The sequence below is a fragment of the Ciconia boyciana genome, chromosome 1 (genome assembly GCF_034638445.1).
Source record: "Ciconia boyciana chromosome 1, ASM3463844v1, whole genome shotgun sequence".
Classification (NCBI taxonomy): Eukaryota; Metazoa; Chordata; class Aves; order Ciconiiformes; family Ciconiidae; genus Ciconia; species Ciconia boyciana.
The window spans coordinates 68069344-68095501 of record NC_132934.1 but is presented as its reverse complement, the minus strand read 5'-3'; the positions used below and the strand labels follow the sequence as shown (position 1 = coordinate 68095501).

The 26158-nt window shown below is 45.0% G+C and overlaps 1 protein-coding gene across 2 annotated transcripts in view; it reads right to left on the bottom strand.

Moving 5' to 3' along the window:
* LOC140656718 (uncharacterized) overlaps nt 1-26158 on the bottom strand; it is a 56432-nt gene that overhangs the window by 27659 nt on the left and 2615 nt on the right. Inside the window, exons 1-3 of one of the 2 annotated variants that reach the window (XM_072872784.1) lie at nt 18772-18911; nt 2157-2257; nt 1750-1988 (exon numbers count right to left, since the gene is read on the bottom strand). The exons of the other annotated variant lie outside the window; for it this stretch is intronic. The gene's annotated coding sequence lies outside the window, so the exon portion shown is untranslated. Of the gene's footprint in view, nt 1-1749; nt 1989-2156; nt 2258-18771; nt 18912-26158 lie in introns of those variants that run through there. 2 annotated transcript variants of the gene reach the window in all.

Sequence of the window (26158 nt, the reverse complement as noted above, 5' to 3'; positions counted from 1 at the left end):
GGGCTGTGTTAGGAAGAGCCTTGCCAGCGGGTGTGATCCTTCCCCTCTACACAATACCTGTGAGGCCACATCTGGGTACTGTGTCCAATTTTGGTCTCCACATTGCAAAAAAAATGTAGCCGTACCTAGCAAGCGCAATGCAGGGCTACCAAGATGGTCAGGGGGCTGGAGCACCCTTGGCACGAGGAGAGGCTGAGCGAGCTGTGTCTGTGCAGCCTAGAGAAAAGAAGGCTCAGGGGTGGCTTCAGTGCTGGCTGCAACTGTCTGGTTGGAGGATATAGAGAAGCCAGAGCCAGACACTTCCTGGAGGTGTACGGTGACAGGATGAGAGGCACTGGACAAAGTTGTGACATGGGAAGTTCTGCTTAGATGTAAGGAAGAAAAATACCACCGTGAGGGTGGTCAGATACTGGAGCAGGTTGCCCAGAGATGTTGGAGACTCTTCATACTTAGAGAAATTAAAAAGCCAGTTTGGCAGCCTGATCTAGTTGGACTTGCCCTTCTAGTTGGTAGGTGAAGAGAGGCATTTCAAAATGGAAGTGCCAGATGACAGGAAGACAAGAGGCAGAAAGAAGGCCTTTGTGTGAAATGTGTGAAATGTGTGAAATGAAGGAACAACAGAATATAGAAAAGGAGAAAAGAGACAGAAAAAAGAAACAAACACACAAAAAAAGCCTGGTGGAAAATGACAGGAGGTATCACTGATAACAAAAAATGGACATAGTGACATTTCAGAGCAAGGAAACAGGAGGAAAGTTCCCTGGAAATAACTGACAGCAAGTGAAGGGTCTCTGTTACTCTGCAGACCTTCATAAAAGGAAAATGAGGGCAGGAAAAGCAGCCTAAAGCAAAACCTAGACTTGCAGATGCCAGAATGCGGATCAGGACAAATAGAAAATAAGTCTAAATTATTTGGTCCTCTTCCTTTCTTCTGGAAACATAGCAACTTCTGTCAGCTGAAACGGCACCCCAAAGGCCACTGACACAAACAGCAAGAACCTTTGTGAGAGCACAACTAATTAAGCTACGTTTCCCATTTGGTCACATAATTCCCATTCCTTTCTCTTCCCATCTGTTCCTTCTAACCCCTTCATACCTCCTAACATCCCTCACAGCACCCTTCGCTCCCTCCTCTTTCCTGCTATTCTTCTAGCCTTTCCTTCCTTCCTTGCTGGGCTAGAAACCAGATCTGCTGGGGGTGGTTTGAGCCAGGCTGTACAGCTAACGTATCAGTGGCTAATGACTAGTAGCAAAACGTAATCCTTTCCCTCAGTGGTGGCACTCATTTGGATCTATCAGAAGTACTATCATTATGTCACCCAGTGACCCAGCCACCAAAACCTGCAGCGACTTCATATCCTCTGCACCACCCTCCCCCAGTCAAATCTGGCTTAATTGGTAAACGAGTTGACAAATGATGAGGGAATAGCTCATTCCCTGGTAAAGTGACAGCAAACATGGACAGACAAAAATGCCATGCTTGGACAAGCTTTGTTTCCTTTGGAAACCAGACTTAAACCTACTCTGTGTTGAATGCGCTTCCTTCTCTCTGAGAAAGTCCCATTTAGGCAGGGTCTGGTGGACCGTGCAGGATTCCCAATGCCCAGCTCCATGTTTTTACCAGGACATCACACTGTTTCCCAGCAAAGCCATGCAGCCCTCCAGATGTGCACACAGCACCTGGTGCACAACCAAGCCACCCCACCCTGTTTGCAGGTCACACTTGTCCCCATTAACATCCCCCCCTACCAGAGTCAGGTTTTGCAGACGCCATCCAGTACCTGGCACTCTTCTTTTGTACCTTAAAGGTAACAATCTTCAAAAGGTCTCGGCTCTTGCTTTCTTAGGAGGACCTAGGTTTTTGTTCCTGTGTCCGGCAGATTTTTGGCCTCTGAGTTGCTGAGAGCCAAGTGTTGACCCTCCTGCCTCCAAGTGCGTCGTATGCAGCCCAGTGCTGTTCTTGCCCAGATGGGAAGAGTTCTGGATAACTAGAGAGTAAAATACCATTGTAAAATATTGGGCCTCCACACATGGTTAATAAATCATGTTTTATAGGGTGATTTTTACTGTATATTTGAAAAGCACCATGTATTTATAACAGCAATGGTTCTGAGAAAGGTTAAATGTGTCACTGCTAAAGAAAATGTATTACAAACCTGATATTGCCGGAAGGGCAAGTGCTCTTTTCCAAGAAACCAAAAACAAACTAAGGTCTTGAAAAATGACAGGCAGGAGCAGGGCTCTCACAGCTTTGTCCCTAGATGGCACAAATAAAAGAGGAACAGAATTACTGTTTCAGATGCGGATGCACAATGGCAGGCTGGGCTGGTCAGTTCTCAGACCATCACAGCAGCAGTAGCAGCTCTGTCTAAATATGCCTAAGCTGAATTTTTCAGCTAAGTGAGAAGATGGAAGACTGAGTTGCCACTACTTGGGCAGGCTGCTTTTTTGCATGTCTCGGAATTATGGTTCCATTACGATTAAACAAATTGTAAACAAGTCTTCAAACAAAATGCTCAAAAACCTCATTCACCACTCTGCTACCAATAATGAAGTCAAAGCTGATGCTGTAAAGCAGTTTAAAGCACTTTACAATCTAGGATGCAGAGGTATTTTACAACCTACAATACTTCTGCTACGTGGATGTGTTAGCAGTGTTTACACAGCAGAGCTAACTGCAGCTCTCACAGGAATGTATATAGCAGCCTTGAGGGTGCGACTACCTCATACTCCTAGAAGGCTTGGGAAACTTTTATGGAAAGTTGGGGGTTTTCTTTTATTAAAAAAAAAAGATGTGCTCTGTCTTTTTAAGAAAAGGGATCATCTGAAAGCATCTAAATCCAAAGGAACCATCGAGTAAGTTTATGGACGGTTGTTCACTGATGACATTTTCACAATGACTGAAAGCATGAACCCATCACAGAGAATCACTTATCAAAAAAAAGACTACAAAGGTGGGGTGATTCTTAGTTATTTTTACCCTGAGGAAGTACAAAAGACTCACGCCAAACAGCATGATTTTTGCTGGACTGAAAGAGTTGTACCTTTCAGTAGAAACAGAAAAGGGAGAAGGAAGTGGTTATTGCTGGGTTGATTGGAATGCTTCCTAAATCCCACACGTGGGAGGGTATTTCCCATGTCTGCAACACTCACATGCGATGCTTTCCAGAATGAACATGTAACAGGGAGGTTTCCATCACTCTTCCCAGCAAAGTCAGCACCTGGGTATTCCAACAAAACGCCAAATCTTCTTTTCCAGTACAGTTACTTACACCCTTGGATCTCTTGGGAAGCAAGTGCAATGGAAACACACCAGCCCTATGACTGGAAAACATAGTTTTTCAAAATCTCTTATATGGGTAAGAAATAGTCATGGCTTTTGTTTAGTCCTCCAGGGATTACTTCTCCAACGTTTAACATGGCAGTCCATAACTTCTGAGCTCATCACCTTACAGATGATGTGCTTGGAGAGAAACTAACCTGAAAGCTTTGGATAGCACTTGGGCATTTTTCATCACATGTCATCCAATGGACACCACTGCATTGCAAAGTCCTTTATATTCCTTTTTCTGCAGATGTTTCCAAAGGATTTAACTTTTTGAAGCCATAAACAGGCACTGCAGAATACCAGTGTTTGAGGGGCCATCTGCATTGCTCTTGTGTTGCATACTTATCCAGGACAAAAAAGCCAACAAATTTGTTACCACTCCTTATGACTATCCACATTATATTCCTGTGAGTAAACATCCTGCTGGCACCACTTCACTGCAATAATTTCAGATCAGAACCGAGATATTTAATTTTTCTTTTGGCAAGGTGATGATTGAACTGTGTCCCCACGAACCTCTGCAGAAATTAAAAAACCCCCTCAGACCAAGAAGTATTGTGATGGTGAAAATTATGGCGATCCTAAACAACTGTGTAGCCTGGATGGGCTATTCCTCCTTAGTATATGGGATTCTGTGTGATCTATGGAGGCAAGGTTATTGTCCTTTGAAAAACTGCAGTTTGGGGAGAAGGCAAGGTAGAAACTACTAAGTGCTATGTTAAAATAGCCATATAAAACATTGCCAAAGGTGTTGTAGGTTAACTTCTTCAAAACTGTTTTCAATAAAGGGGTGAACCTGCTATACAGAGGATTTCAAGAAGTCTTATAAGAAATGCATCTTACTGCAATACACAGGTTACTTCTAAGTCTCAGAAGAAAAGCTGTGAAACATCCAGTGTGCCGTAGATGAAAAACTTAGAAGCTGGGAAGAAAGACGAAGAGCTCTCCTGAGGGTGAGACAGATGGTTAAAGATGGCTTTTCTCACTGTCAGTCTAAAAAGTATACTAAATCTAAAGCAGATCTGTTCCAAGTAACTCCCATACAGACCAGGAGAGAGAGAAAAACCTATGCATTGAGGTGCCAGTAATCAAAAAGATAGCAAAATTTAACTTCAGTCCAGTATACCTCCCATTATTTTACCAGCTGTTTTAAGAGAATACCTTTTATTACTCATGCTTTTTATGAGGGTCTTTTTTTTAGCAGCCTTGTCAAAAGCATGTTTTCTTTTAAGATGCTGAAGGCTGTTTTTGAAATGGCTGCTACTAAATTGCCTAAGGCAGAACAGAATATAGCTTTCTTCTGTCGGGGGGGTGAGCAGCTTTAAAAGGGTCATATTTCTCTTAATGCAGCTGGACAGGCTTTCTTTCAGCAGGAGCAGACTTTAAAAAGCATTTGTTGCTATATCATCTCATTTTATACTCAGAGATTGCTTTTCAGAAAATATAAACCAGTAGGCAATATAGAAGGAAAAGTCTAAAATGCTGGGGTGTAAAAGCATTTAACACCAATACTGGATATTTGCAAAGTTTCCTGTTAGCATCCTCAAAAGCTTCTAGAAGGAACAGAATGATGCAGGTTGTATTCCCATGAACAGTGACTCTTCTAGTCCAAAAAATGTTTTATCAGGGGAACAGGTATGATACAGACTGCAGAGGTGGACACATCTAGCAAAGGCTGTGGTGTGTTTCCAAGCTATGTTATCGATGCGTTGCATAGTGAGATCTCAAGATCTGAGGAAAACAGCTAGTGAAAGACTTCATCAGGATCTCCCACACCAGCTGGGTTAGAAGCTTTATCCTTTGGCCAAATTTTCCTTTCAGATGGGAAGCAATGGGGCTGCTTGTCACTCAGCAGGCTCCATCCCTGTTGCACAGCTCCATAAACGCACCTCATTGCACACATAGAAACCAATATGTGCACATATGCAAACTCATTTTCTTGTCCTTGATCTGTGCACTACGTGGGACAACACACAGCTTCTGAAAGAGATGTGGTTTTTTCCCCTCCAGGGACTGGAGGCCAGTCCCTAGCAGCAGATCTCAGAGGTTGATAGTGGGACCAATACTTTTTAGCATCTTCATTAATGACCTGGACGAGGAGGCAGAGTGCACCCTCAGATGATCCAAAATTGAGAGTTGTTGATAAGCCAGAGGGTCATGCTGCCATCCAGAGGGACCTCAACAGGCTGGAGAAATGGGCTGACAGGAACCTTGTGAAGTTCAACAAGGGGAAGTTCAAAGTCCTGCACCTGAGGAGGAACAACCCCATGCACCAGTACAACTTGGAGAAGAGAAGACTCAGTGGGATCTTATCCATGTGTATAAATACCTGATAAAAGGCAGTAAAGAAGACAGAGCCAGGCACTTCTCAGTGGTGCCCACTGGAAGGATGAGAAGCAATAGGCACAAACTGAAATACAGGAACTTTTTTACCGTGAAAGTGGTCAGACATTGGAACAGACTGCCCAGAGGAGTTGTGGAGTCTCCATCCTTTGAGATATTCAAAACCTGACTGGACACAGCCCTTGGCAGCCTGCTCGAGATGATCCTGCTCTGAGCAGGGGCTGGACTGGAGACCTCCAGAGGTGCCTTCACACCTCAGCAATTCTGTGGTTCTGGGGTGATAATGGTCAGCCTGGCCCCAGGCAGCCAGATGCACCAGGCTCACTCTCAGGGCATTTTTTGTCTGTACTCATGGACATCGGCCTTTTTAGAGCATTCCTGTGACAGACGCTGGCCCAGGGCTGAAACCAAGGTTAGCCCCAGAACAGCAAGGAAACCTCAGGTAGGTCTTTGATGCACCTATTTTTGCTCATCTTAATTCTACCTTCAAGATGAGTCAGAGCTGGAAGTTTTGCTGAATTCTAGGTTAGGATGTCTCTGAAGACCAAAAGAAAACTCTGAATGCTTTATGATTTTATTCTGTTGGCCAGTAGAGGGAGGAAAGAGAGAGAAAATGGAAAGAGTCATTCTTGATTCTCCGAGGCTGAACAGCAATTCTCTTTCATATTGGCACAAGGACTTCACAGCCCTGGGGCAAACTTGCTCTGTCAGAGCTATTGTAATGGATAAAACCACATGAGATTTAGTTATTCTTTTAGATACTGTAAGCACGCTGAACAGCCTGCTATGTGGCTACCATCAAGGACTGAATCAGCTGTGATCTGTCCTGACAGTTGACATAACGCTGTGGACAACTGGACTCAGCACAGGTTTCCATACACCTAGAATTGCATTTGATGAATTTAATGATTGCATTTAAACTTTTTTTCCCCTAGCAAGGCTGTAAAGTGATCAAATGAGACCCCTCCAGCCATTCACAAGGTTGTTCTCTGATACAAAGTGAGGAGAAGGCAGTTTTGGGTGTTTACTTCCAGCAGCTACCCCTCAACTGTATCCTGGACTGAAAGGGGACAGGGGAGAAGATCAGCCCCCCACCCCAACCCAACCCAGCTATTGCTTTCAACCTTTCATTGCTGAGGGAAAGAGTACTGTTCTTTTCTCTCTGATACCCTATCACTAGGCAAACTAAGGACTTGCTAAGGGTTTTGCTCATGTGTGATACTGAAACAAGTTAACCTCACAAAAGCTAAGGTTGCAGGACCTGCCCCAGCTTAATGCCACCACTTCTAACAGAGTTGCATTTATATGCTGCTTTTTTATATAGCAGCAGATTTTAAATGATGAATTTAATGCTGAAGGTTATTGATGGAAGAATATAGGAAAATAAGTTATAGTTTGACCTAAAATTAGATCATCCTTGTCTGTGTCCAATTTCAAATACAGTTATTCACTTGGCTCTGGCCCGAGTAAGCCCCAAGGTGAACAGGATCCAGGTTGCTTTGCTGCACCAATGCTGTTCTGTCATTAAACTGTATGAGCTGCACCAGACATCTTCATTAGTCCCTCTTCTCCAGAACTCCATGTTGGCAGTTTTAATAGAGTCCTGCTCTCAAAATAGTATTTCCAGGAGTGCATAAATGGTGTTGAGTCCCAAGTGCAATTTTCAGAGCTGAATGTATGGCATGCAAAAGCCAGTCAATCAACCCTCAGTGACACAGATTCTTCTGCATATAATTGCCTCATAAACGGCCCTTTGGAAAAATTTTGTTCAGGCTTGAGCCTGGCTCTTGATTGAGATGTCTGTGAAACTTCTGCCTGAGATTTGTAACTTGCTATGCACGCTCAGTTACTCTACATAACCTTTTCTAGAGTGTGAAAAATGCACACACTTTGGAAGTCTTTCAATAGAAAAATGGGAAAGAAAAACATGATGGAGATTCTCTCTCCTTGTTTGGTTATTTTAATGTGTCAAATTCCTCCCAGCTGAATTTGAGGGCAAATGAAGAAACACGTTGTGTACAGTTAAAAACTGCAATACAATCAAGGATGGAGCACATTCTTCTCAAAGATTACTACAAACTTTAAATGAGCAGAGACGTGTCCACGTGGTGGCAGCAGAGGAGGAAAGTGAGAAAACATCCACAGGAAGCCCGAAGATAACCATTAGTGACCTGAGCTGGAGCATTTCTTAGTTAAGTGTACACTTAAGTGCATGCACCTTCAAAATTAGGACTGTGACCCAATGCGCCAAGCATCTGTGACTACCCAAATCCAGCCGGAAGACCAAAGTCTGCACACCATCGCAATCACAAGCATGTTGTCACCTGGCACTATTTGGGAGTGAAGCTGCTCTAAAGAGGGAACACAGATGTCTAAGCTTACAGCACACCGTGCCACCTACCATAACGACACATTTTCCTTCCTGCGCCTCACAGATTCTCTCAACACCCAGCAGCACCTAGAAGCGAGAAGCAGATTTCATCAGCTGGAAACAGAGCAGCAAGAGCAGGTAGAGGTACAGGCCCCAGAGGTATAGGCACGTTGCGGTGTGCAGCCTGCCGTGTACGTTAGCAATGTAGCATCCACCCATAAGGAGTCTCTCACTATTGCTTGTAACTCTGGGAAATAAAAATCTCAGCTTTAAGGAAACCTGCAGCTCACTTGCCTTTGGTCAAGGAGGATGGAAGAGCTGAGGAAAAAAAAAAAAGTGTGGGGACCTGCTTGGACTCCCAGCCTTGTGTGGGAACCACAGGACAAGGGTGGTCTGCGTTGAACCCAAACTGTACAGCATCCTTCACACCACAAGCTGGCCTGACAGCTATTCCCCAGCTCCTTGCCATGTGCATGCACACACTCATCTCTCTCCCAGGAAGACTGTTTCAGCTGTCACAGGTCAGGAATAAAGAAAAATGAGCTTAATAAAAACAGAGGCAGACAAGAAAAACCCTCAAGCAACTAAATAATGGTTTTCTACTCTGAGAAATGCCTGGTATAATTGAGTCTGTTGCATCTTTTAAAAAGTCAGCTCTGCTTTGCCTCTTGCAAGCCAGGTAGGTGCATCCTTTCTTCTGCCCCACCACTCTGAAAGGCACTGGTAGATGAACAAGGCACCCAGTAGTCCCCAGACTCCTAACTGGTACTGGACTGTGCTGGTATTTCCAGCCAGGTCACCTCTGAGCACATCTTCCAGGGAGCTACAAGGGAGGAGTAGGCTACAGCACATGCTTTTGCTAAATTTAGTGCTTTTACTTTGGTGGAAAAAATGTACCAAGTAACAAGCGACAGGACAAGAGGAAACGGCCTCAAGTTTAGATTGGGAGGTTTAGATTGGATATTAGGAAAAATTTCTTCACTGAAAGGGTTGTCAAGCATTGGAACAGGCTGCCCAGGGAAGTGGTTGAGTCACCGTCCCTGGAGGTATTTAAAAGACATGTAGACAGGGTTTAGTGGTGGACTTGGCAGTGCTAGGTTAACTATTGGACTTGACCATCTTAAAGGTCTTTGCCAACCTAAATGATTTTATGATTCTACTGAATTCCAGCTGAGCTAGAGAAGGGAGTGGTAGAGTAAGGTGGTCCTCTGGCTATTCACAGGAACTGTATTTCCTGAGAAACTGCTGGGAGAGGAGAGGGACCATTACTAAGAAATTCAACTCAAATTGCCCCCATTGAAGTGTTTTCATTTCCCGATCAGAAAGTGAGAATAGCTCCCTCCCAACTGGTTTCATTACCAGATATCCCAAGCAGTGCTGCGCTCACAGCGGCCTAAGCTCCTTTTCTGACCTGTGCAATGCCAACAGTAGACCGACAACAAAGGAAAGGCCCCGGCACCAGCTTCCTGAGCACTTCCACTTCCTCGGGAAGCGGTGTCTGTTGGTGGTACCTTCACATATGATGGGGAATGTGTCCCCAGGACACAGGACAGCAGAGATGTAGCTCTCCATAAGGACTGGGACTGAGCGCTGACATTAGCATTTAGGCTCTGTATCACGAAGATCCGAAACCCAGCTTGAGCACGATTTGCAGTTGCCATTAACTAGGATTGCTCTCCATGGTCAGGGCAAGAAAGGGAGGAAATAGCAGTGGTAAGGGACCATGGGATACCTATCATTGACTGTCTTCACTGACGACCAACTGCAAGTCTTCAGGACCTAGTTCTATTCTCCAACTTACTGCTAGGGCTAAAGAGCTCTCACTCCCAAATAAAACTTCTGTGCTCTCCCCTCCTGGAACCTGCTCTCTTGCTTGCAAGTCTAAATATGGAGACTGTCATGATTTTAGAGCATGGTGTGCTCCTGCTGTCATGCCTACACATACGAGTCCCCATTTTCTGCCTAAGGCACACAGTCCTTCTGCCTCTTTTTTGGGATTATTCACCGTACCTTGTCGTGTCCCAGGAATCCTGTCCCCTTCTAAGTACTAAATCTTATATACAAATGCAAGTTAAATATAGTTTAGGGTTCATGCTGGAAACATTTATCTGAAAACAGTGGAAAGCAGCACATCACTTGCCAGGAGCCTGCCGTTAAAATTTGCCATAGCGAGCAGACACCTACCCATAACACGCTGATTTCCATCAGGAAATTCGAAGTGCTTAAATCTAGCACAACTCCACCTTGCTGGTCAGGAACAGCAGCAATGTCCCATCTAAACTGCCATAGACCAAACCTCCCTTGTACATCAATGGGGGTAATATAGGGTGATAGCTTTTCTATGAGATGCCTTAGACAAGGGAGAGAAAGGACCTGGAGCTTCAGACAATACTTTGGAACCACATGGGAGAAGGACAACAAGGCTGGACATAGCTTAGTACAGGACAAGTCAATTAACAACCATATCACTAAGTGCTGTCAATTTTCAAAGGCATTTTGAACAGAAGAGAAGCCAGTTCATCCCAGCTCTGCTGAAGCCCCAGCTGCTTTCCACCTTATATAATCACCTTTTTCAATAGACTGGATAGAAGTTAGTATTTACTAAGCCAGAGACTACTATTCTCTCAAAAAATCACACTGAAACTATTTATGCTACCCTTGATACGCATGAATTTCAGGACCTGCTAGTCAGCAATAGATTTTTGCTGCTTTTTTTAACAGAAATATGGCATTTAATAGGTCCATTCAGGACTAGCAGCCAAGCAACTGTGAGTTCTCCTTGAGCAGGCAGGCTCAGCTAATTTCAAAATGGATTGCTCTGCAAAGGAAGGATAGCACTTCCCAGATCACAGAAATGGTTTACTGGCCCAAGTCTCATATACAATAGTCTCTTGGTGAAGAGCTAAACAGTTTTAAAAGGTGTCAGAGAAACCATTAGGCGATAAAAATTCACAGAGCAATTTTGCCAGAGAAAAAGCATAAATAAAAAAGTGCATCGTTTCTCTCCCAGACTTTCGCGCAAGTCAACTGCATTCAGAGATGTGCCACAGCTAGAGTTGAGCTAAAGGCAATTAAAAACCATTCACTGTCTTGTGTCAAACTTTCAGCTTGTACTTATGCATGTCAATCAGAAAATCAGCAATTATATAAATGGTGCCACTAAACAAAGGGAGAGCAGAAAGTACAGCAAGCATAGATCAAATCCTGTATGTATCTTGAGAAGAAAAATAGCAACTGATCCTTATTGGTGTGTGGGTGCATTCATTCCATATCCAAAGAAAACATACACACAAAGAACTGGCTCTTGCAAGGAAATGTAGATGCTAAAATGCAGCTTCCAGCCAGTTCAGGCTATTTTGCTTCAAGGATACACGGATCTGCTTTTTCTAAGTTTTAGTTATGTCAAATGTTATGGATTCTTCTGGGAGGCCTTTCAGCCCATATACAAATATGACAGGCTACTTAGAGCATTAAAAGGAAGAAATCTGAGCCCCATCATTAAGCATGGGAAATTTTTTTCTGGGAAAAGAGTAATCAAAACTTCTTTTTGTTTGTGTTTTTTTTTCTTAAAAAAAACAAACAAAACATCTCACCACTCATCTTAAACCAGCACTTGCTAAAATTAAAAAAAAAAAAAAATTGCTTGTACAAGCAGCAGCTTGTGGTTTCTTGCTAAACTACTTTTAAGCAAAGAGAATAAAAAACCCACAAAGTGAGAACAGTGAACCAGGATAACATCTCCGTTGCAATTAAGCAGAACATGCCTCTTTGATAGGACAATCAGCTTCGTGCAGTAACTGCTAATGGAAGGACATTTCTAGAAGCATCAGGACGTGCTGTGTTCCCTGCTACTTGAGAAATTTTAATGAGAAGCCTATTTGGGATTTCATAGTCCCATTTCTTGTGCCATAAAGAACTCACACACAGCATTCAAGCACATCCAGGTAGTGCCAGGCAGGAGCCCTCCCTCTCCCTCCAGACCTTAGTACACAAACCCCAGAGCCCACGGAACAAGCAAGCCGGGATAGCTTGGATAGCTGAGGAGCTGGTGGTCAGGAGAACTTCCTCCTGATTTTGAATTCCTGTGTTGGCAATATAGTCAAATGGCATAGAAGAGTTATAACTGGTGCAGTATACACTTGTCTTGTCCTCTTTAAGCAGAAAAACATCAGTGCTGTGGGATTTGTGCACGACGTATTTCTGAAGGGATAAATCGGGAATAACGCGGCGTGGTAAAGCTGCTGTCCTGGAGAGCAGAGCTATTCCCCCAAAAAGCAATGCTGTGTAGATTAATTTATGATCTTCTCTTACTTCAAACAAGTCTAGAACTAGAGGAAAGAGCTCATTAGAGTTCACGCTTTTGGGAATTACTTGTCACACTCTAATTATGCAACTCTACTTTCCCCCACCATCTATGCCTCCTTCTTCAGTATCTCAGTGCCTCTTCCCTCAAAAGGTGCAAATAATTCTTGGTTCTGCTGTTCCCTTTCCCCCAGGGAGTATATTTATAATATGAGACCCAGACTTGCTTGTAAAAACGTGCAGAGGGAAACTCCTCTGTGTAAAGTGCTGCACCTCACCCTGGACCGGGGCTCCCTCTTCTCTTACCAAATGTCTCTGCATCAAACAGATGGTCCAAAAGGAGAGCATGCAGCAGATCTCAAGGGATGACATAAACAGCAGATACCCTACGTATTCATATCAGTTCTAGCTCTGCACTGGAAGTCCAAATTATTTTATGCGGTGACACTTTCCTTACCAGGTCAGTAGTTATGCCCCTTAGTACCTGGCTGCCCATTTCTAGGTCAGCAAAGAAAAAATGTTCAGATGAGTATTAATCACTTCTCTTCGGCTTTACCAGAAGCTTTCCAACACTCTTCTCCCAGTGAAATTTAAGGTATAAAATCCCCTGTGGCAGGCCAGGGGTTTCTGTTGCCACCACAAGCATGCCCCAGAGCTGGTTTCACCCTGCAGCTCTGCCAATCTCCCAGGGCCTTGCCTGGGATGAGGTCCAATGGCCAGGACCTTGCCTGGGATGAGGCTGTCACTTCACTGGGCAGCACATCCTCTTTCCAGATGTAAGAAGTGGTTACTGGCACGTCAGGAGTCCTGGGAACAGGTTTCCTTCTCCCTAGCTCCCTGCCACCAAGAGCAGGCATGGTGACCCATCCTACCCTCACGTCTTTGAAGGTTTCGGTGAGTATGTTATTCACCTAATGCCACGCACATTTTCACAATAGGAGGCGTCCCTGGTCTGTGATACAGCCCTGAATTACAAACCCTAAGCTGCTCTATTTGCACAGCTGAAGACACATTGGGGAAATCACATCTTTGAGCCAAAACTCACAACACATTTGCTGTCATGATGGCAGAGCAGTTTTTTAAAGTTAGTTGTAACATGACAAGTCAGTCATCAGCAACAGCAGCCTGACAAAATACTGCAATTTACAGCTCCCCTAGTTCAGGGGAACCATTATTTTTGTAAAGATTGACTGATGTTTTCTGAATTGTGCTAGAATATGAGATTTTCTTTCCAAAAGCAGCATGGGATGGGGATAGGAGAGAGAAGGGTTTGTTTTAAGCAGCAGAGAGACTAGTATTTGGTAAGTCAAAAGATCATGTGTATAACTTTCAATTTATTAAACTATTGTACCTGAATGACCTGGTGTAAGGGTAGGCTGTAGTTCGCCAGCCATTTAGGTTGCCAAGTTCACTTAGCTAGACAACAGCCATGAAGTTGTCTCATCACAAACATTCCTGTGCTTATTTCCATATTTAAGTGGACTGCTATATACAGCACAGAGATGGAAAAGAGCCTGCTATCTTCTGTTTAAAGGACAGATCCATATGTAGTGCACAATAGTGCTGAAACCAGAGAAGATGGTTGGAGGCAGAGGTTTCCTGGCTTGTAATTCACTGATACATGCTGATAGGGCTGAGCATTAAAACCCTTCCAGGCCACACCTAGAATACTGTGTTCAGTTTTGGTTCCTGCTATACGAAAAAAGATGTGGACAGGCTGGAGAGGGTCCAGAGAAGGGCCACAAAGATGATCAGAGGACTGGGAAGCCTGCCATATGAGGAAAGGCTAAGAGAACTGGGTTTGTTCAGCCTTGAGAAAAGAAGGGTTAGGGGACACCTATCACCGTGTTCCAGTATTTAAAGGGTGGCTACAAAGAAGATGGAGACTCCTTTTTAAACGGAGTCACATGGAAAAGCTGAGGGGTAATGGGTACAAGTTACTCCTGGGGAGATTCTAACTGGGCACCAGAGAAAAATTTTTCACAATGAGAACAATCAGCCATTGGAATAATCTCCCCAGGGACATGGTGGATTCCCCAACATTGGACACTTTTAAGATTTGGCTGGAGAGGGTGCTGGGCCATCTTGTCTAGACCGTGCTTTTGCCAGGAAAGGTTGGACCAGATGGTCCTTGAGGACCCTTCCAACCTGGTGTTCTATGATTCTATGATTCCTTCTTCACAAATACACTTCACTTCCAAGCCTAGTTTTTAGCTACCAGCTCATAGGAAGCTTTAGATAAGTCAGACACCACCTTTCCTTACCCCAAGAAACCATATTTAAACCCTTCCCTTTCAAACAAAAACCCAAGCTTCTGGCAACTGGAATCATGTCACTATGGCCTTTCTAATGAGAGACAAGGCTAAGAGCTTGGCATAGATAAATCTCTCCGAAACCTGAAAGTATATTTACAATGGATGAGTAATCACACCAAATTCGAGATAATTTCTTTTTCAGCTGTTGTGGTTTAACCCGGCAGGCAGCTAAGTACAACACAGCCGTTCACTCACTCCCCTCCCCTTTCCCCCATGGGATGGGGGAGAGAATGGGGAAAAAAAAAAAGTAACATTTGTGGGTTGATATAAGGACAGCTTACTAGGACAGAAAAGGAAAGGAAAATAATAATGACAAAAGAATATACAAAATAAATGATGCACAATGCAATTGCTCACCACCCGCTGACTGATGCCCAGCCAGTTTCCAAGCAACAGTCACTGCCCCCCGGTCAGCTCCCCCCAGGTTACATACTGAGCGTGATGTCGTATGGTATGGAATAGCCCTTTGGCCAGTTTGGGTCAGCTGTCCTGGCTGTGCCCCCTCCCAGCTTCTCGCTGGCAGGGCATGGGAAGCTGCAAAGTCCTTTACTAGTGTAGGCACTACTTAAGCACAACTAAACCATCAGTGTGTTGTCAACATTATTCTCATACTAAAACCCAAAACACAGCACTATACCAGCTACTAGGAAGAAAATTAACTCTACCCCAGCCAAAACCAGGACAGTATCCACCCCTTATTCTATACCATCTACGTCATGCCCAGGTCCCACACTTTCCAATACATTCCAATTAATCACCACCACTTTCCCTGTCTTTTGATATATACACACAGATATCATTCCCTTAGTCTATGGACCATCCCTCCAAAATGTTTGTTGAGTTCATTTAGTCCATGACTTTGGGCTCCATCTGTCATAACAGTCGTTCAGGGCAGGAGAGATGGTGTGTGGTGTTGGATTGTTGCATGCTGAAGCCAGTTCTGGTTCCATCACCACTGCACTTTGCTCAGTTTCATCAAAGTTCATTCTTCATTAATCTGGGTGATTCTTACTGTAATACCATTGATATGGCATATAGCAACCATAGAGGTGATGACATATAGTATTATATAGCAATTAACATCATACAATTTAATTCATTGGCTATTCTCACCCGAAATCAAATCCCCTTGAGGTACACATTGGACTTCCCCATCCTTCCGCATCACCCACCAAGTGCATCCAGGTCCTTGAGCAAAAGCAATCCCACAGATGGGTTTGCCTTTGCCCAAGGCAGGAATAACCCAGACTGTCTTCCCCAGCATATTTTTTACGTACACTGCAGGGACTTTATCCCCTTCTACAGTATGTAAAAGTTTTGACTGGGCAGGGCCAGCTCGATTGGCAGAGCCCCTAGTGTTGACTAACCAGGTGGCTTTTGCTAAATATGTATCCCAATGTTTGAACGTCCCACCACCCATTGCTCTCAGTGTAGTCTTCAACAGTCCATTGTATCATTCGATTTTCCCAGAGGCTGGTGCATGATAGGGGATGTGATATACCCACTCGATGCCATGCTCGTTGGCCCAGGTGTCTATGAGGCTGTTTCGAAAATGAGTCCCATTGCCTGACTCAATTCTTTCTGGGGTGCCATGTCACCATAAGACTTGCTTTTCAAGGCCCAAGATAGTGTTCCAGGTGGTGGCATGGGGCACAGGATATGTTTCCAGCCATCTGGTGGTTGCTTCCACCATTGTAAGCACATGGCGCTTGCCTTGGTGGGTTTGTGGGAATGTGATATAATCGATCTGCCAGGCCTCCCCATATTTATATTTCAGCCATCGTCCTCCACACCGGGGAGGCTTTAACCGCTTGGCTTGTTTAATTGCAGTGCATGTTTCACATTCATGGACAACCTGTGCAATAGTGTCCATGGTCAAGTCTACCCGTCGATCACGAAGCCCATCTATATGTTGCATCTCTTCCTTGACAGCCTGAGGTGTCATGGGCCCACTGAGCTATAAATAACTCACCCTTTATGTTGCCAGTCCAGATCCACCTAGGCCACTTCAATCTTAGCAGCCTAATCCACCTGCTGGTTGTTCTGATGTTCTTCAGTGGCCCGACTCTTGGGTATGCGAGCATCTACGTGACATACTTTTACGACCAGGTTCTCTACCCGGGCAGCAATATCTTGCCACAATGCAGCAGCCCAGGGGGGTTTGCCTCTGCGCTGCCAGTTGCTCTGCTTCCATTGCTGCAACCACCCCCACAGGGCATTTGCCACCATCCATGAGTCAGTATAGAGAGCGAGCACTGGCTACGTTTCTTGTTCAGCAGTACCTAAAGCCAGCTGGATGGCCTTCACCTCTGCAAAGTTACTAAATTCACCTTCTCCTTCAGCACTTTCTGCGACTTGTCATATAGTTTCTACAACTTGTCTCACCATACAGCAGCCTTCCACCTCCAATGCTTTCCTACAATACGACAGGACCCATCAGTGAACAGGGCATATTGCTTCTCATTTTCTGGCAGTTCATTATACAGTGGGGCCTCTTCAGCACGCATCACCTCCTCCTCTGGCAATATTCTGGAATCTTTGCCTTCTGGCCAGTCCATGATTACTTCCAAGATTCCTGGGCTACTGGGGTTTCCTATTTGAGCCCGTTGTGTGATCAATGTCACCCACTTACTCCACGTAGCATCAGTTCCATGATGTGTAGAGGGGACCCTCCCTTTGAACATCCAACCCAGCACCAGCAGTTGGGGTGCCAAAAGGAGCTGTGCTTCAGTACTAGCCACTTCCGAAGCACCTCAAACCCCTTTGTATGCTGCCAGTATCTCTTTCTCAGTTGGAGTATAGTGGGCCTCAGATTGTCTGTATCCCCGACTCTAAAACCCTAAGGGTTAACCTCGAGTCTCCCCTGGTGCTTTCTGCCAGAGGCTCCAGGTAGGGCCATTCTCCCCGGCTGCGGTGTAGAGCACATTCTTTACATCTTGCCCTGCCCAGACTGGCCCAGGGGCTGCTGCATGAACTATCTGCATGAACTGTTTAATTTCTCCAAAGGCTTGTCATTGCTCAGGGCCCCATTTGAAATAGTTCTTCTTCCAGGTCAGTTGATAAGAGAGGGCTTACGATCAGACTGTAACGTGGAATATGCAATCTCCAAAACCCCACAACGCCTAAGAAAGCTTGTGTTTCCTTTTTGCTAGTTGGTGGAGACATGGCTGTCATTTTGTTGATCACATCCACTGGGATCTGACAACGTCCATCTTGCCATTTTATTCCTAAAAACTGGATGTCCTGTGCAGGTCCCTTACTTTGTTTTATGGCAAAACCAGCTTTCAGGAGGATTTGGACTATTTTCTTCCCTTTCTCAAAAAATTCTTCTGCTGTGTTGCCCCGTACGATGATATCATCAATGTATTGCAGGTGTTCCAGAGCTTCACCCTGTTCCAGTGCAGTCTGGATCAGTCCATGGCAAATGGTAGGGCTCTGTGGATGAGCCATCACACCAAATTCCAGATCGCTTCCTTTTCAGCAAAGTACCACTGCAGCTGAAGCAGTCCATCTTAGCTATCCATGCTGCTGCAGCAGGTACTTCCCTCTGGTAAATCAGGTTGTCCGAGATGAACAGGGCATACCAATTTTATTTTGACAGATGAGTACCAGCTGTGTAAAGGACTTGACACTAAGCATGCACCCAAACACTGAAGGATAGTATTTCCTAGGAACCTTTCAGGAACTGAATTTATATCAGCACACCAGCACCACAAGCTTTGCTGCAGTAAAAAGAGGATTTCTGAAACCAAGTGCTCAAGTTTGAACTTCCAAAGAGGATGGGTTTGCAGGAAGGTGACCTGAATGACGAGCATTTACCCAGTATACTTCACAACCTCTTTCTTGAGGAAAAATACACAAAAACCTGAAAACCTCCTGTTCACCTCCTGTTAATCAAATGTTTTGGTTTGTGACTGATGAAATCCAGTGCCTGTAGGCAGAAACCCTGGTGTAGACTGTTGGTGACTCTGGATAACACTTGTCACTGCCTCAGCTTGCAATACCAACCCGCTTATAATGCCCATCAATCACACAGATCAGCAGCTACCCACAGTCTGCCTGAAAGAAGGAAAAGAGGAAGGGGAGAGAAGAAGAAAGCAAGGAGTTATCACCTGTCAGCAGTGTCAAAAGCATTCACATCCAGGAAGCTAGGGGAGGGCATGGCTTTGAGTCCTGGTTGCGTGCAGCGCAGCATTCCCACCCTGTTGGTTACACACCACGCAAAAAGCTGCCCTTGCAGCTCTCCAGCGGATATCTTCAATATTTTGTCCCCAGTAGTTTGCACAGTCTTCGTGCGAGAGGAGAGAGATCTCTGCTTGTTGGAGCCTGGCAGCCAGTTCTGCCTCTGGGAAATGCAACGGAGTCAGGGAGGCTGCAGAGGTAGGAGTCACAGCTTTGTAACCACTCCTGGTAGCCATTCAATGCACTTTTGGGGGCAGACCCCAGCCTGGGGATTACTTGCCTTTGCATGTATGTTATCCCATATTACACAAAACAGTATTTTGTATGCTTCAGGAGAAGGAGTCTCTCTCCAGACAGTTGTATGGAGCCACCTTGGCTTTTGCAGTTAGAGCAGCTTGGAGCAGGGCCCTCTGAAGCTGGGAGGTGTGCAGCTGGCAGCGGGAACCAAGCCCATCAGCCAGGAACAGTAACAGGGTGGCAGTCACCAGTGGGAAGTATGCATGATATATTAACGAAAAGCCTCTTGCAGGGCACAGACGAGCATTTGCAAACCTTCTGGCAGCATCCCCAAGTCAGTCATCACCACGCCAGCTTTCCCAGATTAACCTCCAGCCAGATAGTAGCGTGCTTCCTTGCTGCTGTCTGTGCTAGACTTTGGCTAAGGGCTGGCCAGATGGGACACAGACAAGCCCTGCACCAGCTGCATTCAGGCACACGTACCCCATGTCTCCTGGCAGAGAGGTCCATGGCTATTTTGAATGAGGAGGTGGTACAGCTCTCTTCAGTTTGAAGATGAGGGGGAGAAGTTTTTTCCCCCCAGCCACCGAGCTGTCCCAAGGAGACGGGCACCAGGAGGTATCTGACCACGCCGCTGGGCAGTGGGGGTGACACGGGCCAGAGGCCTCAGGCATCGAAACACCATGAGAGTGATCTCATCTCCCTTGAGTTTGTTCCCCTTCACTTAGCTTCCACCTTGGCTTTGCCTTTCCAGATGCACCAGCTTTCCGACAGAAGAGGCAGCCTGGCTCCTATCTGGAAAGCACTTCACATGCTGCAGGCAACATTTGAGGGGTGGGGGAGGTCTCTTCTGGCACTGCCCCCAGTCTGAGCTGTCACTGCCCTCGATAGGTCACAGGTGCTCTTTCATGTCAGAGTAACCCATACTTACTGCCAGCTCCCATCTCTCCCCATCCCACTGTTAAGCATCTTGCAGCAGTGCTTGCTTCCTCTGTGCTGCCTGGTGAGCAAGTTGTTGCCACAGAACTGCCTGCATTGGAAAGCAAATTGCCATCAACACCAGGTACAGCTTCCCTGCTCTTACTTCTGTCAGCCCCCTGCTTTTCTCGCCTCTAAACTCACTGCTTCATTTCTCCCTCCTCCCAAATATCCCATAACCAGACTGCAAAACAGATGAGACGGAGCTTTAATAATGTATATGTTCCCTTGCTGTACTCGCTGGATGCCTGAGAGTGCTGTTTTAATGAGTCAAATCTGTCTTTCTCCTAATACCACTGACGGAGGCCACAGCACAGTCAAACTGAACATCTTTTGAAGGCTGTTTCTAAGAAGATGAGAGAGGAGACCCTCCAAAGAGGCACAGATCTGGGGGGGCTGAGGGAAGACGCTTTCTGCAGTCTAGTTTGCCCCAGGACTGCAGTCCTTGAGTGCAGAAGCCTCCCATCATCAGTGCACATAGTTAGGCAGTTCTTGGAAGGACTGTGGCATTTTCTTTGTGGATACTATTAACGGGACATGATGACAGGGTGAGATCCATATGCTTATATAGCCTCCTTATTCACATGCTCTGTTCTTGTGCATGGGCTCTATTTAAATCACATTTTCCCAGTGCTTAACGTTTGTCTTCAGTTCTTCCCCTTTCCTTCCCCCAAGTCCTGCTCCAAGTTGCACATAACAAATTTCTCTCAGCTCTATCCAAGCTTTGCACTTTATCATATAAAATCTAAATTATATACTGCAGCAAAGTATTCCTCTAACAAGAATATTCTCTGGTTTAGACAAAGGGTACAGGCAACTTAAAAGCTTTTTCTTTAAATTTCAGCCCCTGCTATCTCAGACATTACTTTGCTACCAGCACAGAGCTGCATATCATATTAGTGCTGTGCATACCAATCTTTATGGAGAAAAAAAATAAGAACAGCTCCCTTGGGACATGCATGCTTATTTTTGGCTCATTAACTTTAATGGTCATAGTACAGCTGTGACAGGCTGGGAAGACAGGTAAAATAGGTGATCTTTGCTATTCTCTAGATCATGTCTAGCCTACACTTATACCTTAAAGTCACAGGCAAGTCTGCTTGGAGGAGCCCGATTCAAAGCCTGTTGACAACAGCAGAAGCATTCCTAACCCTCATGCTGTATTTTAACTGGAAAATAGGAAGCAAGCCTCCCCGAAGGCTCGCTGTTCATTTCACTCGTAGCATCCCTTAGCGTGTAAGATACACAAATGCCCTCCCACCCCCCTCCCCACACACATACTAAACACCGTGCCCCATGTCAGAGCCTTATTAGAATGATTAACCCCAGCACAGCTGAATAAGATGGGCTCCAAGCAGTACCTGGCTCAATGGGTTTCTGCAGCTCCAGGAATGCCAGGTCATTTCTGAGAGGAAACCCACCAAAGCCGTAGTGCGCGCGCACGGCTTTCACAAGCGTGGGGTTGTCATCCTTCACATTTGGGAACAAGTATTTTTTCCCCAGAACTGTTCTGTCTGAGCACTGGGCAAGGAAGAAGGAAAACAAATACATTTTTCAGTCTAAAAAACCCCATAGTTCAGACAACAGGAAGAGTCCAAAGTTCACTTGTAACATTTGCTGCTAAGCAACACTCATGCTTCAAGACTTCTAACCCTACATCACCGAGACACTTTTGGGAATCCCAGTTGAGGTATCAGTGCTTTTTGTGCTGTACTGACAGAGAACTTTGACTTGTACCTCCAAAGGTTTGCTGCTGTTACAATTAACACAGGGAGTCCAGAGGCAAGTCAGTCGCTCGCCTTCTCAGAACCAGACCCCCACATGGATGGAGCTTACATCGAAGCTACAGATCTGGGCTGTATAACTAGTTTGACGAAACTTTCGAGACCTATGCCACCATCATGGGTGTCTACGTACAACAGACATGAAGGTTCAATAGAAGCATGTGGTACCTCAGCCTAATTGAGGCCAGGAAGTACATAATGGGGGGCCAGAGACATAATACAGGCATCAGCAGTTTTTGGGGGTGCAGAGGACAAGCTCTCCTAGAACTGCATGCATACAGTAATTACCAGGCACACAAAGCCCATGCTCCATCTCTACTGCCAGCAGTGCTAGCAGCACAGAAAGCTACACAGGAAAGTTTAAGCTGCTGGAGAGCAGCTCTGGATGTCTGTAGACGTGGGAAACAGTAAGCCCATCTGTATTTGCCAGGACTGACAAGCTGGCTTAGAAACTGACCTGTCTGGAGGCCAGCAAGCCCTCAATGCTCTGGGGTGAGAGGACATTGCCCACCTGAAGTTGCAGTGTGCAGCTGTCAGGACCCATTTTTCATCAGTTAGAAAGCCTCCACAGAAGTGTTGACCCTCATACTGCAGACGGGCCAGCCAGGGCCAGGACACCGGGGTTGACCGGCCACTTCCATCCATCCTGGGCTTCCTGCATAGGTCCGCCAGCGATTCTGTACTTGTTGCAGGCCCCAGCACAGGGAATGGATCCACTGCTGGAAATCCATATTTCTCTGGAATTATTTCCTTACTGTTAGTGAGGAAATTTTGTTGTTGGTTTTTTTGTTGATTTTTTTTTTTTTTGGTTAAAGAAAATTGGTCACAGCTGGGTGAACTAATATGCTCCAACACCAAGCAAGCACCAGACTGGTTCTGGACAGCCACGTCCACCAAAGGTTCCACAATAGCCCGCTGATGGGATTGAAGCATCTGTATTGGAGAGAGTTGGGAAATGCTTTGCTCTAATTTTCCTTTCAAAAGAACGGAAGTTGTCCATACATGGTATACCAAAAAATAAAGACCTCAACTAATATCAGTTGAGAAAAGAGTTGAACCTTGATGTACCAGAGGTGTACAGGCTGGCAACATGTCCTGGGTAAGCAACTCTCCACAGATTTTTCAGGAAATCGCATTCTGCAGGTGAGAAGCATTTTCTGACCCCTTTTTAAAGTCAAAACTGATATTTATGAAGTGTTTCCATTACAGTAAGTCTCCATTTGCTAAAATTAGTTCACTAAAGTGTTCCCAACTGTCTCCAGTAACAGCAAATTAAACAGTGCATAAATAAGCTGTATCCCACCACCACCAGCTTTCACTGCTCACAAGAGGTGTTAGCATGAGAAAGGAAAGAAACAAAACTAGAAGTGAACAGTATTTACTTTCCTCAGAAACTGGTAATACAGAGGATGAGTCTGGGGGGGGGAAAAGGTTTAACAGAAAGTAAGTCCATTAAAAGCTTATCATTGGTAGAGCTGGTTTGGAGAAACCTACTGAGATTTTTAAGGGCTGAGGTATGACACATCTATTTCCCCTCTTTTGGTGGCACTCTGGATCACGCCATGGGAAATAACATTTTTATAATAAGCTCCCTCTATCCATTCTGTGTGCCCCAGGAAAAGGCACAACCCTCTAGTAAGAGCAGCCAGGCTCTTGAGCAAAAGTTAGCACAGATGGATTAAACTGTTTGGCATTCTGCTTCCTGTTTATAGTGTCAGGTTCCAGACAGTGGTTATTAATTAATCAGAGGTCAGTTACATGCTGAGACCAATCGTGCCTCCCAATAAGCATCTGTTTTAAACAAAAACAAGCCAAGCCAAAAACTAGTTTAAATAAACAGTCATTCGTCAGGGACATTCCTGTATTTGGCTTGGTGACTGAGAACTGCAGAGATACGGGGACTACCACCTAGCGTGAAGTGCCTGGGGTGGGCACTGAATTAACTTGCTGCAGTTTTGGATATATCAGAGCACGGAGGAATATCTTGAAGTGATCTCAGACAATAGCTTTAGGGGAAGCACATGCAGCAAATAAACATTACAAATATCCCTGCCTGTAACCTTCAACACTATTTTAACAACAGGATTGCTTTGTGGCATAGGGAGGGAAAGACCCAGAGCCTTACTTACATTGGCTGCTGCCTTCCAGCTCACTTTGTGTTGGCTGCTAATACAACTCTTCAAGAAGGATTTTGAAGCCTCTGTATCCCACAGATTCATCAGTTTTGAAATGCAGGGTCAGGAACCTCCTGCTGGAGAATATGCTAAAAGACATTTTCTGGCCACATAAGTTTGCTGGTGGGGGGGAAGAAGAAAATACTGCAGTTGTAGTCATTGCCAAGTAGTTGGAGACACAGACCCTACATTTATTTCCAGGGCCAGACTTTTTAAGCCAAGCTTTTTGATATTCAAAGGTATTAGTGGATGCCAGGATTTCTCCAAGGTCTTTCAGGAGGTACATCTCTAGTGGCCTATGCAACATCATTCCCTACCCAGGCTGAAGAGGTGAAGCCTAGTGCAATGGCCAAATTGTTCTCATGCTCTGTATGACTGCATCTCTCATACTTTAGTGAGATTACTTCAATAACCAGTTCTCTAAATGTCTACATACATGGGAGGAGAAAGGGTGGAGACAGTAGGAGAACAAGGAAGGCACGAAGCCATTCCAGTGAACATTTCTGTACCCAAAGATCCTGATGTCCATATAGCACAAGGCAGCTTTGGTACTCACGGCAGCATCTGTTCAAACCATTTCAGAGTGAGACAAGTACAAAGATACAAAAGGTTAAGGAAAAAAGGTTTTAAAAGAAGGATTGACAGAAGTATCCTCTCAGATACAGCCATGATGCTGGAAGTCAAGAGCTGCTGAGTCCAGGCCACTTCTACTGAAGAAGCCCTGGGTGACAAGAGCTGCTCTCAACAGCTCTGAGGAAGCCTGCTGCCACTTGACCCTGCCATGCAGGCACTAATCAGCATTGCCCTCCTCCCTGCCTCCCACACCCCACAACTGAAAGGAATTTGGTCACCTTCATTCAATAAAAAGGGTCAGAAAAGGAAGATACTAAATGAACATATAGTTCAATGTACCCAGAAGCCTTGAAGAGAGATGTGGTCCATCATAAACACTCAAATTATCCCAAATGCAATCCCTTACATCCTCAGTTACAAAATCTTTAAGTACAGCCTTCAGCTTATTTCCTGAAGTAGCATAAATTGTCCAAGAGCAGTTCAGCATGTCAGGGTAAATGCCAGAGTAATTGGGAGATGTTATTTGAGTGGCTCCAATCAGATTTAGATCAAAGCGTGGGCACTCTTAAAAGAAAAAGAGAAAACAATCATATCACAAAGAAAAACCTGTTTCTGCATGAATTTCCTGGAGCAGGCCTATTAATATTGGAGAAAGAAGAGATCTGAGTATTGGGTTTTAAGTTCTGTTGGTTGAAGTGAACATTTGTATGGCTTCAAAGCACAAGTTCTACATGCCATTGACACAGAGAACTGTTCAACCAGGGAAAGGGCTAGAGACTTGGGAAACTACTTGAACTCTGAAGAGTGATCTAGAGGCCAGACACTGAGACCCTACGTACAGGATCACTTGGAGTAACCTTTCCTAATGGGCCAAATTCAAACTTAAAAATTCATTAGCCGCTCCTAAAGTGTTTACATAGATGTTTCTTTCGCTTTGCATTTATAGTTGCCACAAAGCTGATCAAAATGCAGAATGCCATGTTGTAGGCACGTTAATGTTTTAATTGCGTGTTTTTGTGGAATAGTCTGCATTGTTTTCAGGAGTTCCATAAATAAAACTGGCTACCATCGCACCCCAGTTTACTGGCGTGAAAGGAGAGCAGGGCTGACAGCATAATTCCTGGGGTGATGAGGGAGAGGAGACCGAGCCTGCTGGAAACATGAAAGATGTGGAAGCTTGACGAGGGTTTTGAACTTCCACCTTGAAGGTCCCTCTGGCTGAACAGCTGGGAACGTGCTTCAGGCAGGCTGGTCAACTTGGCTAAAGTTCAAGTCCTCAAACAAAGCGTAGAGACAGGTTCAAGAATCTTGGTTCCAACATATGTGAGACTGTTTGCATTAGCTAAGGTTTGGGATTTTTTTGGTGAGGTGTTTTGGTTTTTTTTCCTTCAAGTAGCCATTCATTTCTCCAAGCATACATAGCAGCTCTGGCAGCAGGAATTGAAAGGGTGATGAGGGAAGGAGACTAGATGTGGCTCGAGTTGCTAGAAATGCAAAATGCTTCAAGAAAACAGAAGAGTCAGACTGGACACATCTCTCCAGCTCCAAGTTTCTTTGATCTGAAGCATCAA